We start from the raw sequence: 15,163 nt of genomic DNA on the forward strand, positions 1-15,163 counted from the left end.
GAACGCACTCTTCCCTGCCCACCCTCTGCACCAGCCCTGTCCAGACTCGCTCGTCCAATGAGCCTAGTGTGGACCCTACCTACCTTGTGTCTTACACAGCGTCCAGATGGGAGATGTAGTTGTGGGTTCCCTGCTGGCCAAGAAACATGGCAGAGAGGAAAGAGGGACCCACCAGCTAGCCAGTGCAAGTAACTTGGAGACACGATGAATCGGGATGGTGAGCAGAGTGGACGCAGAGCAGGGACCTGAATTCGCTGTCCTGCTTCTGGGTATGGAGCCTAAGGAACTGAAAGGGGGGCCTGAAGAGATGCTGGAATTAGCAGCATTACCTACAGCAGCCCCCAGAAGAAACAGCAGTCATGAGGTAACCAGACAGCCAAATTCAGCATATTCATAAAGCGGAGCATTATTTGACTTGAAACAGGCAGAAGGTTCTGGAATGTGCTGCAGCATGGACGAACCTGGAAGACACTATCCTAGGTGACATTAGACTACTTCAACTAATGTAACTCACAGAAACAGAGAGGAGGGTTGGCAGCCATTGGCTGGAAGAAGGGGCCGGGAGTTGTTGGATACCGGTTCAATCTGAGATGGTGGAAACAGTCAGGAAGTGGATTGTGATGACAATTTCAAGGCAGCGTAAAGATTGTCGCAGAGCTAGCCACATCCACCCACGTGGGGCAGATGCCAAACTTTGCCATGCAGATTTTTACCACAATTAAAAACAGCAATGTTAAAGACTGGGCTGTAGCTCAGTGGTAAAGGACAAAGTCCTCCGTTGGACCCCACCTCTGAAAATAATAATAATTTACATGGTGGTACTAGGGATTGGATCTAAGGCTGTGCATTGCTAAGCAACTGTTATATCACTGAGTTACATCCCTAGAACTAATCATTAGAAAACTCAGTCAGGCCTGGAGAGATGGTTCAGCAGTTGAGATCACTTGTTGCTCTTGCAGAAGACCCAGGTTCAGTTCCCAGGACCCACATGGTGGTCCACAACTACTTGTAACTCCAGTCCCAGTACCCATTAGATGGCTCACAGCAGTCCTTAACCCCAGTTCTAGGAGATTTAACACCCTCTTCTGACCTCCATGGGCACCAGGCACCCACGTGGTGCACATACATGCATGCCTGCAGCCAAAACACTCGTGAACATACATCTTTCAAAAATGTGAACAACAAAAATCACTGCATCTATGTGCCCAAAAATTGCTCACTTTTTGACATGAGCTGAGGGGAGGTGACAAGGGTTTGCTCAGACTGTCCCTGTTGAGTCAGTCACTGACCTCTGCCTCCTCTTTACCACCTTAGGACTCGACCCAGGACCATCCTCTCACCAAATCACCCTTTTCTCCAAATGCACTCCTCTCACCTGAAAGGTCACCACCTCCTGAAGCCTCCCCCCCCCCCCCACCCCCCCACCCCCACAGCTAGAGTTTTCCTGCCTGGCCCACAGTCAGGACAAATCTTTGTCACCCACCAGTCCCACAGCCGCTCAGACCCAACCAAGTAAACACAGAGACTTATATTGCTTACAAACTGTATGGCCGTGGCAGGCTTCTTGCTTACTGTTCTTACAGCTTAAATTAATCCATTTCCATAAATCTATACCTTGCCACGTGGCTCGTGGCTTACTGACATCTTCACATGCTGCTGGTCATGGCGGCGGCTGGCAGTGACTCCTTCCGCCTTCCTGTTCTCTCTTTTCTCCTCTCTGTTAGTCCCGTCTATACTTCCTGCCTGGTCACTGGCCAATCAGTGTTTTATTTATTGACCAATCAGAGCAATTTGACATACAGACCATCCCACAGCAACCCCCTGCCCCGTTTTGTATGGGTGCATCACTACTGCAGCCACACACATGCACACTCGTGTACACTGCCCTGCACACACTTTTGTGGATTCACATCTGCACAGTGCTTAGCACATCTCCTGTTTTGATACGTACCTTGCCGATCTGATTATTTCCTGTTTCTCCTACTAGAGCACCGACACCAGGATGGAGTGTCGATTTCGTCTTCTGTGTGGCGCTGCGCTCGTGCCTGGCCTATTGTAGGTTGGTAAACTAGTAGTGGTCAATAAACTGGTAACCAGATGGTTGATACAGCTTGCCCAGGCTCCCTCTTATAGTCAAAGACTAAATCCCCATCTGGTCACAGGTCTACGTACCCTAGGCTTGTATGGAGGTGATGTCTACCTGAACATAGAGTTTATAGATTTGATTCAAAATAGCAGATTAAAAAAAAATACCTGTGGCCATTTCCTACCCTTTAACTTAGCTCTGCAATTTAGGTATCAGGAGAATGGTAGATAGATGGTGAGTCCAAAGAGGAAATTGGAGTTTTGACAGAACATATAACTCAGCCATGAACCACACAATTTGGTGGCGGTCAGGCCTGCAGACCAAGATGGAGTTAGAAACAACGAAGGACCCTGGACTTGCAAGTGGAGCTTAAGGCCCTGGCAGCCCCAGCAGGCAGGCCTGTGTGCTCCGCCAGTCAAGCATAGAGTAAAACCAGGCATTGGCAAGAAGGAGCTGTTTGTGTCAGCAGGAGAGAGGCCAGGGGCTCTCAGGCCAGCAGCCAAGATGAGTTGCCTTCTTCAGGCTTGTTCTAGAGCCCACTGTACCTGGCCAGCTCAGAGACCAATGGTTTCCAGGCAGGAACTCTGATGATCATGGAATCTAAAATCACTCCTATTAGCAGCCTGCTGTGAGGTCTAAAATTAGACCATTCTTAAAACAGGCTAAACCTTTAAAAAGACAAGGCCAGCACTGAATAAAACTTGTGAAAACCTTAGGATAGCCAAAACCATTACATCTGTGTTGTTTGTTTGTTTGTTTGTTTGTTTGTTTGTTTGTTTTGGGCAAGGACACCAACTCCCAATAAATGCATCACTATAAGGATGCTGCTGCTGCTGCTGCTGCTGCTGCTGCCGCTGCTGCCGGGATGGTGTGATCTCCATGATGGAGAGAAGAACAAAGGTTACCAGGCCAAATGCTTTCTGAGCTCTCCATTAAATTGGCTTGTAAGCCATGAAATCATTTTAACACACCATAATGAGAAGTTAATTGAAAATTGAAGTGATACAAAATTAAATAGAATGAACTACAGTATGTCACACTTTAGTAAAGGTAAGTCCTTTTCCCCTAAGATTCTCAACCAGTTGTGGGTGTGGGTGTGGGTGTGGGTGTATGCGTGCAAGCCACACTGCAATATGAACTGTGTGCCTTACTATGAGTCTTAGTTTTAAAACAAAAACAATTTGAATGTTTCTCTCCCATTTCCTTTTCCATATAGTACTTAATAGACCTCATTTTTCATATAGTACTTTGCTTTCCTATATAATCAGCCAATGCTTAATCATTCCTTAGTTCCCTGATTTATGAAATGCCTGTGGTGTGGAAGGCACTGAACTAGGTCCCGGGGCAATAAAGCTGAATAGCAGCCAGTGTTCAGCAAGGGGCCTGGCAGGAACCAGGTGGCTTATTGTGGTGGGATAACATGAAGAGAGCCAAGGACAGGGTGGGAATGTGGGGAACAGAGCCACCCCCAAAGTGTGATGAGCAGGGAAAGATTAGAGAGGGCAACAGAAGGAAGCCATGTTCAGAACCCGACCTGTGTGGAAAGGCACACAGCAGAGGACTGTCCCCTCCGGTCCACGAGGCATCTAGCAACCAGGAACCTGCAGAGACGTGGCTAGAGAGACAAACAGCTCATCTCTCAACTCCTGCTCATGAGCACAGGGCCTAAGCCCAGCAGCAAATGGACCCAGACATGTAGTCTGCCTGGGCAGAGGCTGGCAGAGGTGAACGTGGACGGCAGAAGAGGCGTGGTTGCCAATAAAAACCTCGGCATCCCAGAAACTTACATCGGCTGGAGGAACATAATCAGACAACCACAGTAACACAACTTCTACAGGAAGAGGGAAATTCCCGGAAGCTTCTGGAAGAAGGAAGGAAAAAGGATTGATTCTTGTGAGAATCAAGGCCAGAGAAGCGAGAGGGGGCCAGCAAGTGAGGAGACAGAACAGCCCATCCCTAACAATCTCTCTTTTGGAGAGCTGTGTAGCAGGAATCTTAAAAGTTCTTATTAATAAAATCAAACCTGAGGACAGGTATTGGGGTGAACACTGGAAGATCAGAGAGACAGAAGAAGCCACAGCTAACCTCACCTGGCCAACTTCTCAGCTGGTCTTGTTTCCTCAGACTGGAAGCTTCTGTGTCCTCATATCTGAATGGCTCTCAGCTGAACTGTGCTGCTCAGAAGCCTGAAAGCTTAACCAGCCAAATGCTTAACCAGCCAAATGCTTCTAGTTTCTGGTCCTCACGCCTTATATAACTTTTTGCTTTCTACCACCACTCCCTGGGATTAAAGGCTCACTTTCTGGGATTACACCATGTTTGGCTGTATCCTTGAACACATGGATTTCTGCCTCTGGAATGCGAGGATTAAAGGCGTGTGCTACTACTGCCTATCCTAAGTATCTAGTGGCTGTTCTGTTCTCTGACCCCAGATAAGTTTATTAGGGTACACAATATTTTGGGGAACACAATGCCGCCACAGAGCTGCCTCCTTTCTTCCCTTCCTCCATTGTTCCAGTAGGATCCCAGAGCAGTGAGCTCTTCTCGGCTGCAGGGTGACCCATGTGAGTGTGCCCTATTCCCTGGTCAATTCCTGTATTGTCTCCCAATACAGGAGCCCGAGAGGATGCAAAGTTAGAACCATTGGCTGCTGCCTCCCAACTCCTGGCAAGTTCTAAGGGAAACCAAGGGCAGAGTAGTGGCTCTCCTGGCTGGGGTATGTTTTACATTCTGGGCTACTTTGAATTTGGGTCTTGCATTATCTTTCTGTTATCAGACCTGAAATAACTACCTTGAAGAGAGAAGAAACCTCTTTATGGCTCATGGTTTTGGGGTTTCTAGCCCACGATTGATGTACCCTATTGCCTTAGGTCCGGGGTAAGGCAATGCATTATGATTGGAGCAGGCAGAAGGGCTGAACTGCCCACTCGATGGTCAGGAGGCCAAAGGACTAGGTTCTTACAATCTTCTTCAAGGCCACAGCTTCAGGGACATAAAGACCCTCATATAGGTCCTACCCCTTCCCACCAGTTCACCCTGGGGACCAAGCCTCATATATATGGGTCTTTGGGAGACATTCAAAGTTGAAGCTGAAGCTGGCATTTACCATGTATGGGTTAATATGATCTCCTTCTGGGTGAGTTTGAGTTGAGTGTCTGTCCTAACTCTTCATGCAGAGGAAAGTGTGGGTGCAGTATGGTGTAGTTGAGAAAGCACTTGGCGTACTAAGGGCCTATTGGGTGTGTGGCCTGCCTACAGTCTAAGATACTTGTAAAAGGAGGTAGGCTGTAACAGTCGGCTTAAGACCAACCATGTAAGCCTTGGGCCAGGTGGTGCCCATACAGGTGTACGTTAGGAATTATAACAGGGAACGACACACATTTGAACTTCAGGAAGTTTGACCTGAGAGCTGTGTGAGCAAGGGATGGAAAGGAACTCGCCCTGGAGGAAGGGAGGGAAGAGAAGCTTGTCGGTGACACATGAGCACCAGAACTCAGCTGTGGACAGCAAAGGGCATAAGACCTGATAGATCCAGTGCCTGGATCTAAGAGACAGTGAATGAAGAAAGGGTCCAGAATGAGCACCAAGGCCTGGTTTGGGAGACAAGGTGTATGGGACATCGACAAGGTCTTGTCCTCCTCAGGCACCCTCCCCAGAAAGCATACTCAGCTCCTCCTCTTCTCTAAGAAGATATGGGGTGCACAGTAGAACCCCATCTGGAACCCGTCCAAGGGAAAGCACTGTGATAAAATTTTATGAATGTAGCTGGTAGGCTTTTAGGATTTCCTCCCCAAACATGTCACAATCATGACTCATGCGGAATCTAACTAGCACTTATCTCCATAGGGATTGGTCCCAGGAGCCTCTGCTCCTGTAGACACCAGAGTCCATAGCTAAGGAGTCTCTTACATAAAATGGCTTAGTGTTTTCATATGGTTTATTCACAACTTCTTGCACATGCTAAAGCATCTCTAGATTGCTTCTCATACTTAACACAATGAAAATACTGTATAGTTGTTACATTTCGTTGCTTATGGAATACTGACAATGAGGGAAAAAAAGGTTATACATGCTCAGTATGGATGCAATGCTTTATCCAAATATGTTCTATCTCTGGTTGAATCCGTGGATGTGGAAGTCATAGTTATGGAGAGCTGAATGTACAGTTTTCTGTACTATAAATCTTTTTCCACAGAGGCTCTGAATTACCTTTTAATAGGCTTGTAAATATTTTCACAAGTGAATAACTCTTTTTAGGTGACAGGTAATTCAGGCTTCCATCATGAAGCTTTACCCTAACTTCCCGAATCTGAGAATGGTGATCCTCTAATCCTTTGAATTCAAGTAAGTAGATGGTGATTCTGGAACAGATGCCAGGCAAGAGTCAGGAAAAGGACATGGTCAAAGTACATTACAACCTGGGAGTGGTGTGGGGGGGGGGGGACACGACACTCAAGGTATGGATCACTCCTTGTGGAATGTTTGTGAGGGTTACCATGACTTCCCAACATTCTGTAACTGCTTTAGCGTAAGAGTCCTCACACAAACGTCACAGCTCAGCATCTCTGAACTGTCACCATGTAACCTTTTTCTTGCCTGTTATCGGTCTACTCGGAGGATGATTCAGGACCAGTCACCAAGCCAGTAACACTGTAACCTTTCCCCCAGAGTGTTTCCCCTGGATCTGCAGGTGTGTTCCCCACCCCGCTTCCTCTTTTTAAGGTTCGACTTGTGTTTACTTCCAACAATAGCACTAGTTTTTCTGGATGTGACTTAGATGGAGCGGTAACAGACAGCATTTCCACATCTGCCCTTGGCAAGTTTTCAGTAAATGATCTTGAACTCAGTTTTCCCCATCCCCCTCTCCAGTAAATTCCCACCTGACCGTCTACACCTCCAGAAGTTTCCTTCGGTGAGTCCTGCCTTAGTGGTCACCATTCTGCTTTCTCTTGGACCACCATTTCTTCAGGCCTACGCAGCTGAGAATGACCTTGAACTCCTGACCCTCCTGCCTCCACTTCCCTCCCAAAAGCTAGGATTATAGTTCTGTTTGATGTGGTGCTGGGGATCAAACCCCGGGCTTCAGGCATGCCAAGCAAACACTCTATCAACTGACTATGTTCCCAGCCCCCTGAGAGAACATTCTTACTGCCTCAGGTTCCAGACTGTCCCAAGCCTCACCCTGCTCAGGCTCACTCCCACCCCGGGCCACCCATCCATTGTAACCTCCAACCAAAGAGTTCCAGTCAACAGCTAATTTGCTTTGAGCACTTCTAAGTGTACATCTCATGTGACCCTCAAGCTTAAGCCATCTGCCCTTTACAGTGGAGGACACTGAGGCATAAAGAAGGAACACAAAATGCCCAGAGTTGTAGGAGCTGGCCCAGGCCTGGCCCCGCTACCTGACTCTGGGTCTACAGTTAGGTGTGCTTCACCAGGACAGCGGTCTGGGAAGCTCAGCCCTGACGCAGAATTGGCCTGCTCTCCCTCCTGAACTCCAGCCTCCATTCCCAGCGTCCACTGGGCTCCCCAAGGGCTTTCCCAGGACCAGCTCAAACCCAAGCCTCCTCACCCCTGCAAGCTCAGGTTACCCTGTAGAGCACAGTCATCATCAGGCCTTCCCTTACCCTTCACATCCTGCATTACCTCTCAAACCTCAGGACCACTCTCTCCTTCCAGACACACCGCAACCACACACGGCCAGTTTCCCAGCTCTCTGTGTTTTAGGGCTCGCCTTTACATCTCCCCCATCCCCGGGCCCCCCCCCCGCCCCGTTGGAGCCTCCCTCTCCAGCTCCCTGTGCAGCTGCTGCGGCTTCTCGCTCTGTACTGCTGCATTCCACCACACTTAGAGTTGTTTGCTTTCCTGCCTTCTTCCTGACAGCAGAAGCTATCTGATGGTAGCCAGAGCTACGTGGACTCTAGAGTATACACAAGGGCTGTGTGTGTGTGTGCTGCGTGGTCGTGGTAGCCAGAGCTACGTGGACTCTAGAGTATACACAAGGGCTGTGGTGTGTTGAGAGGCAGAATGTGTATGTATGTTTGTGTGTGTGTGTATGTGTGTGTGGTGTGTTGAGAGGCAGAATGTGTATGTATGCTTGTGTGTGTGTGTATGTGTGTGTGGTGTGTTGAGAGGCAGAATGTGTATGTATGTTCGTGTGTGTGTGTGTGGTGTGTTGAGAGGCAGAATGTGTATGTATGTTCGTGTGTGTGTGTGTGGTGTGTTGAGAGGCAGAATGTGTATGTATGTTCGTGTGTGTGTGTGTGTGTATGTGGTATGTTGAGAGGCAGAATGTGTATGTATGTTCGTGTGTGTGTGTGTGTGTGTGTGTATGTGGTGTGTTGAGAGGCAGAATGTGTATGTATGTTCGTGTGTGTGTGTGTGTGTGTATGTGTGTGTGTGTATGTGTTGAGAGACAGAATGTGTATGTATGTTTTTGTATGTGTGTGTGTATGTGTGTGTGGTGTGTTGAGAGGCAGAATGTGTATGTATGTTCGTGTGTGTGTGTGTGTGTGTGTGTTTGCACATGTGTATGAAGGCACATCCATGTATGTCTGTCCATATATGTGTGGAGGCCAGCGTTCATGTCAGGTGCTGTTCTCAGAAACTACCTTGTGTTTTGAGACAACATCTCTCCCTGGGACCTGGGGCTCACTGATTCAGTTAGGCTGGCCTCAGGGGTCCCTCTGTCTCTGCCCCTCACCACCAGCCAGTGCTGGGATTGCAAGCATGCACCACCGTGCTCAGCTTTCTACATGGGTGCTGGGGATTGAACTCAATCCATCACGCTTGCTTGGCAAGCTCTTGACCATCAGAGCCATCTCCCTAGCCCCCAAAGGACACTTTCGAGACAGATGAAGGAAGGAAGAAACGAATGGTCTTAGGGTTAATTTCCTGTGTCAACTTGACTAGGCTAAAAGATGCCCAGAGAGCCGATGAAGTGTTACTCCTGGGTGTGTCTCTGAGGATGTTTCTGGAAAGAGCTCCCGTTTGAACTGATAAAACAGATGGCACCATCCGATCCACTGAGGGTCTGGAGAGAATAAAGAGATAGTGTGGGGAAGCAGTCGATCCGTCTTTGAGGGGCACATGCACCGTCTCCCACCCCTAGACACTGGTGCTTGTAGTTCTCATGCCTGGGGTCTTGGCGGGAATTACCTGACCAACTTCCCTTGTTCTCCCGGGGGAATGATGGTGGAGAATCTTGGCGTCCCTGATTGTGCGGCCAGTTCCTCTCACAGTCACCTCTTAGATATCTGCGTATCTTCTACTGGGTCTGTTTCTCCAAACAGCCTTCATGTGGTCATAAACCCTGCTGATCTGTTCCACACACAGAGGCCTGGTTTACTCCGGTAGAGCCCGTGGCCCTGCCTGGCCCTGCCTGGCCCTGCCTGGCCCTGCCTGGCCCTGCCTGGCTCCCTGAAGCCCCTCTGTGGCTCTTCATATCACCTCAGGGCAGCATTCTCTGAGCCGAGTCCTTCACTGTCCATCGGCTTTACCTGAAGGAGGAAACCTTAACCAAATGGAGGGAAATAGTTGGTCTCTGCCTTTTGATAACGGGGCAGAGGAGCCTTAGGGTTCCAAGAGGGAGCCACAACCCAGACTGTCTCTGATGAAGATGCTTAATAAATATTTGTGGAGCAAGGGCATGAAGGTACTATAAATGTTTATACATAAGATGCAAACAGTCTCTGGAGGCAGGTTTTTTTTTTTTTTTTTAGGCCCAAGCACCACATCTGGAATTCCAGACATCTGATGTTAGCAGGCTAGCAGACTCCAGAAGGCTAAGGTCTTATCAGAAGTGCCCCTGTGCTCCTTGCCTGGAGTGGTCTGGACCCTGCTGACAAACGCTTCAAAGCCTGCCACGCTTGCCTCTCCCAGAAGGGAAGGAGGGTGTCTCAGTTAGGGTTTCTATTGCTGTGAAAAGACACCGTGACTACAGCAACTCTTATAAAAGATAATGCTTCCCTGGGGCTGGCTTACAGTTCAGAGGTTTAGTCCCTTGTCATCATGGCAGGAAGCAGGGCAGCACCCAGGCTGACATGGTGCTGGAGAAGGAGCTGAGAGTTGTAGGTGCAGATCCACAGGCGGCAGGAAGAGAGAGACCCTGGACCTGGCTTGGGCTTTTGAGACCTCAAAGCCCATCACCCCCAGTGACACACTTCCTCCAGCAAGGCCACACCTACTCCAGCAAGGCCACATCTCCTATTCCTTCGTAAGGAATGCCACTCCCTGCTGACTAAGCATTCAAATACGTGAGCCCGTGGGAGACATTCCTTTTCAAACCACCACAGGGAAGCGAGGGAGGTCTCCGGAAGGGGAAGAAGGGTGGTCTGCAAGCCAGGAGCAGGTCCTCATTCACACGACCACCTCCCAGCCCCAGTGGAAGCCTGGGATGAGTGTTCTGAGCAAACAGAGAAGGGTAGCACTTCATGGACCCAGCTGAACAACCAGACTGGCTGCTGCTGTTACTTAATCAAGGAAGTAACAGCAGGGAAGGGCTTGGGGCCCTTATCACACCCAGACACTTCCTTTCCTTACAGCGCCCTTTCTGCTCTCTGTTCTTCTCTCCTCACTCCTCCACCTTCTTCCCCACCCCATTCCTCCTTCCCGCTCCCCTCCCCCTTCCCTTCTAGTCCCTTCCTGTCCCTCTCCTCTCCTCTTCCTTCCTCTCCTCTCCTCTTTCCTCTCCACCACCTCCCCTCCCCCTTCCTCCTTCCCTTTCCATCTCTCTTTCGTTTCATTTTTTCCCCCCTCTGAGGTTATTTTATGTTTGCAGCTTGTTCTCACTGATCTCACACACTCAGCAGACAGGTGACCGATGCCATGATGGGAACTTGGAGTTCCTGGAGAAAGGACACGTTCTGAAGTAAAAGTGGTGGCCTCCTCTCTCAGACACAAGCTTGTCGCTCCTGGCCTTGAAAACCTGCCTAGATGGCTGTGTCACACAGCGCATGCTCCCTGCAGGACCTTCCGAGGAGCTGGTGATGACACTTCTGGAGATCTCTGTGTGGAGAGGTGTAGTGTCCACAGCAAGTGCTGTGAGCATTGATCCCAACACATGCCCAGTTTCCTAATGTGCTCTGGTACTCTTTTGGATCTCAGTAGTATTTAGTTTTGCAGTTTTTGTGAGTGATTTCCTTGGTTTTCTCTGTTGTTTACTGTATTTTTTAACCTCATTGTATTTCGTTGTTTAAAATAAACACCCATCAGGAACGTGGGTGAGAACTCAGTCAGTGCAACCACGAAGACCTGAATTTAATCCTAGAACCCAGAAGACAATACCAGGTATTGTGGTGCACACTTAGAATCCCACCACTGTAGAAGAGGAGATGGACAGTCCCTGGAAATAGCTGGCTGGCCAGCCTAGCTTCATCAGTGAGCACCAGGTACAATGAGAGACTGTCTCAAAAGTCAAGATGGACAGTTCCTGAGATGGGTACCTGAGGTAGACCTCTGGCCACCACACCCATGTGCACACATGTGTATGCACATGCACACACAAAAAATTACCAATAAATATTTGGGGCACAGATACATAAGGTAAATACAATTATTTTCCCCAGAAAACCCTTCAGCAGGTAGTTTCCCACATAAGAAGCATGCAGAGATGTAAAACATTGGGTCTATACTGCAGCAACTTCACCGCAGAGACTTCCCTCAGTCACACTGAAAAAACAACAAAACAAAAAACACCGTGTGTCTCTACTCACTCTGGCCAACTCGACTTTAATTGTTCCTTTTCCTCCTTTCCAATTCAAAACACGGCCCAGAAGACGCCAGGCAAGCAGGCAAACATCTTCAGCTAGCTTATGGTAGACCAAGGTGCTCATGATGCTGTCTCACTGAATTGTTGTCAATGAGGAGAAAGAAACAAATTCTGAGCAGAGACCTGCTTCAGTCAACAAGTCAGATGGCTATTCAACCTGTCAGAGCTTCTGAGCCCAGAGATTTTTCTGGAGGCAAATCCTTCATGGCCTCAGGCAGCCCAGACAGCTCCAAAGCTCTTGTCTGCATCTGAGGGCCGGTGTCGCACTGAAGCAAGTCAGCTCAGCTTCCCTCCAGCCTTCCCGCCATGCTTCCTGTGGCAGGCTCACCAGGGCCCCACCTCAGTGTGCCTCCTCCTCAAGACCACTTGTGACCTTCAAAATGATAGCTGCTAAGGATGCCGAAGCCTGGTCCGACAGAAGCTCCTCACCAACTCTGGAACTCAGTGGCTGTATCAGTGTGGATGGGAAAAGCATCTGGTTTCACTAATCGTTGCCAGTGTCTCCTTCAATGGCACACACCACAACGGCCGCATCGGCAGTAGTCTCTGGAAGCAACATAGCTATTTCCAGACCTGTTCAAGTTGTGTCAGGTGGTTGAAAATGTCATTAAACCCATTACTGCTCCAAAATTACAGTCATTATTGAAACCCGCTCCTAGACCTTGTTATTTACTATGTTAATAAACAAGGATTCCTAGAACCATGGAGTCTCTATTTCTTAAAATATTGTGCTAAATGTATTTCAAAACAAAAGTTTTCTTTTGGTCCTGGATATCTTGTTTTAACTTGAAAACTTTGAAGAAGGGTTCTGCGGGTGTCTTAGTTAGGGTTTCTACGGCTGTGAAGAGACACCACAATCCCAGCAACTCTTATAAAGGAAAACATTTAACTGGGGTGGCTTATATTTTCAGAGGTTTAGTCCCTTATTATCATGGTGTGACATGGTGGCATGCAGGCAGACAGGGTGCTGGAGAAGGAGCCGAGAGTTCCACATCTTGACCTGCAGGCAACAGGAAGTGAACTGAGACACTGGGCATGGCTTGAACTTAGAAGACCTCAAAGGCTGCCTCCACAGTGGCACACTTCCCCAACAAAGCCACACCTCCTAATAGTGCCACTCCCTATGAGTCTATGGGGTCAATTACATTCAAACTACCAGTGGGTTTCACAGATATCAGGAGTGTGTGTGGGAGGGGGAGGGGGGATGGTGTCCATGACACAAAAAAGACTAAGAGCCTTGGGTTAAGAAACCTAAGTTTTGGGTTTTGTGCATGAAGGATTTCTATTTTACATTCCCAGAACCTTTTTTAAAGGCTTAGTAGTGGCCTTCTGGATACTTTATTGCCCTTTTCCAGTCATCCATCCATCCATTCATTCAACCAATGCTTAGTATCTATCCAAAAGCTGCCATACAAAGTCTGACACACCAAGGCAACACATCCTAAGACAGATTTTGGCTCTGTCAGCTGAGAGGAAGGGGACCTCAGTTCGGAGAAATCAGGGAAAAGTCAGAGGCAGCTAGCTGCTCATTGCTTTGAAATCCATGGGCACTCCCTCCCCAAGCTGCAAATTCTATCAGAATAATTAATGGTTCCCTCCCCCCCCCCCAGAGTTCTCATCATTCTGTGACTCCCAACCCATTCTGTCAAAATTCTCCACATCCCTCACCATCCTACCCCTGATGTCCTTCCCAGAAATTAATCCCTTCCTCCCTCCCCTGGTCCCACACTCTCCCCTGCAGAGTTTTGTTCTGTCACTTTTAATTTTCATTATTCACAGGAGTCTGACTTGCCTCTGGGATCCTGAGCCTTCCGGGTTGCGTGTTAAAGGAGGAACGGCCCCCTCCCTCCCCACCCCAGAACCTAGCTCATCCGCTCAGGGCTCTGTGCCCTCCATGTCTTAGCAAATTGCTCCTTCTCCATGGACAGATTTGCAGCTCCCAGGAGCAAAATGGTACGCTTTCTCCAAGATCTCTCCCTCGAGTTTCTGCCTGTGTCTCCCACCCCATGGGAACATGATCTCAAGACAGTGCTCCCATTCGCCCAAGCCCTGCCCCCGACAGGCTATTTCCTTCTCGAACCAACTCTACCAAATCCCTCCTGGCTCATGTGTCCAGGCCTGTGTGCACACGCTACCCCACCCCAACCCCCATCCTGCCACTGAAATGTCCCCATCTGCTTAGTTCTCGGTTCAAGTGGCCTTCTTTCAGAAGCTTTCTATGATCCTCAACATCCAACATCCAGGCACAAATAACCCCATCTTCCCCTCATGTCTCATTGTCTCATATAACTCACCCCAACAGCTATCTCCTGTCAGTAACCAGACATTGTTGAAAAGCAGGTACCAAGCCATATCCATATTTGTGACCCGAGTCCCTAACCGAGCTAAAAGAAGAAATGGAGGAACAAGCAAGTGAATGAATGTCTCTCCTCTCCTCGGGGCCTCTCTGTAATCGGTTGTGGTTCAGGGCTTGACCCTGACTGTGAGCCTGTGATTATGCATAAGTGACACCACACCTCTGGGATTCACTGTCCCTTCTCTGCAGGCAGAGGAAGGAGTGGAGCCAGAGGCTGCTTGGTGGCTCACCTACTCACAGCCCTGTGACCCTGTTGTGTGACTCTGTGGGTGTCCCTGTGTGCTGATGCAGAAGCACCTTCCAAACAAATCCCATTCTCTGTCCTAGGCACCCACCCAGCACCACCCACCCAGCACCAGGCTCCATTGTCTCCCATGGGAACTGAAAGAGTTCCTGAGTCGATGATGTCCTGGCTGATCCAAGCCCATCCTGTCCTTTGCCCACCCAGGTGCCAATCCTAGAGCCCAGCCTCCAGGCCACTGACTTTGGGGATAGAGTCAACTGCAAACAGAACTCCAACGGGGAAACCTCAAGGTCTGGCTTTGCTTTTGGAATCAAAAGCCATTGCCTTCCAATGGTTCCATCTGTGAATCCTGAGTCTCTGCTCTGCTTTCCCCAAGCGTCCCCGCAGCCTTGCCTTCTGAGCGTGCTGACAGACCCTGCCTCCTGATTCACACAGGGCATGCTTCCTTAGAAGGGATGCTCATCTGTGCACCTGCAAGCCCGTGTGTGTTTGCACTCACCTGCGTGTTCCCGCTCATCCTGAGAAGCTGTCCGTTCCCCATCTGGGTCGTGCTTCCAATGTCTTCTTGCCCCTCCAACAGTTATTGGTCAGTCTTTATATCTGTGACTCATAAATGCACAAAGTACCTACTATTCTTCCATTTCCCCCACTTAATTTTGCTAATTGTTTTTCTACTTCTATCTCTTAGCTGGGTTCTTAGCATGCAGA

The 15,163-nt window shown here is 48.9% G+C and overlaps 1 long non-coding RNA gene across 1 annotated transcript; it reads left to right on the forward strand.

Annotated features, from left to right (window-relative positions):
- The first annotated feature begins 6,617 nt into the window (after positions 1 to 6,617).
- On the forward strand, positions 6,618 to 12,558 carry LOC119088571. The gene is made up of 2 exons (XR_005092241.1): positions 6,618 to 6,776; positions 11,860 to 12,558. It is a non-coding gene; the product is annotated as an uncharacterized LOC119088571 (long non-coding RNA).
- Positions 12,559 to 15,163: the final 2,605 nt, after the last annotated feature.

The sequence above is a fragment of the Peromyscus leucopus genome, chromosome 9 (genome assembly GCF_004664715.2).
Source record: "Peromyscus leucopus breed LL Stock chromosome 9, UCI_PerLeu_2.1, whole genome shotgun sequence".
Classification (NCBI taxonomy): domain Eukaryota; kingdom Metazoa; phylum Chordata; class Mammalia; order Rodentia; family Cricetidae; genus Peromyscus; species Peromyscus leucopus.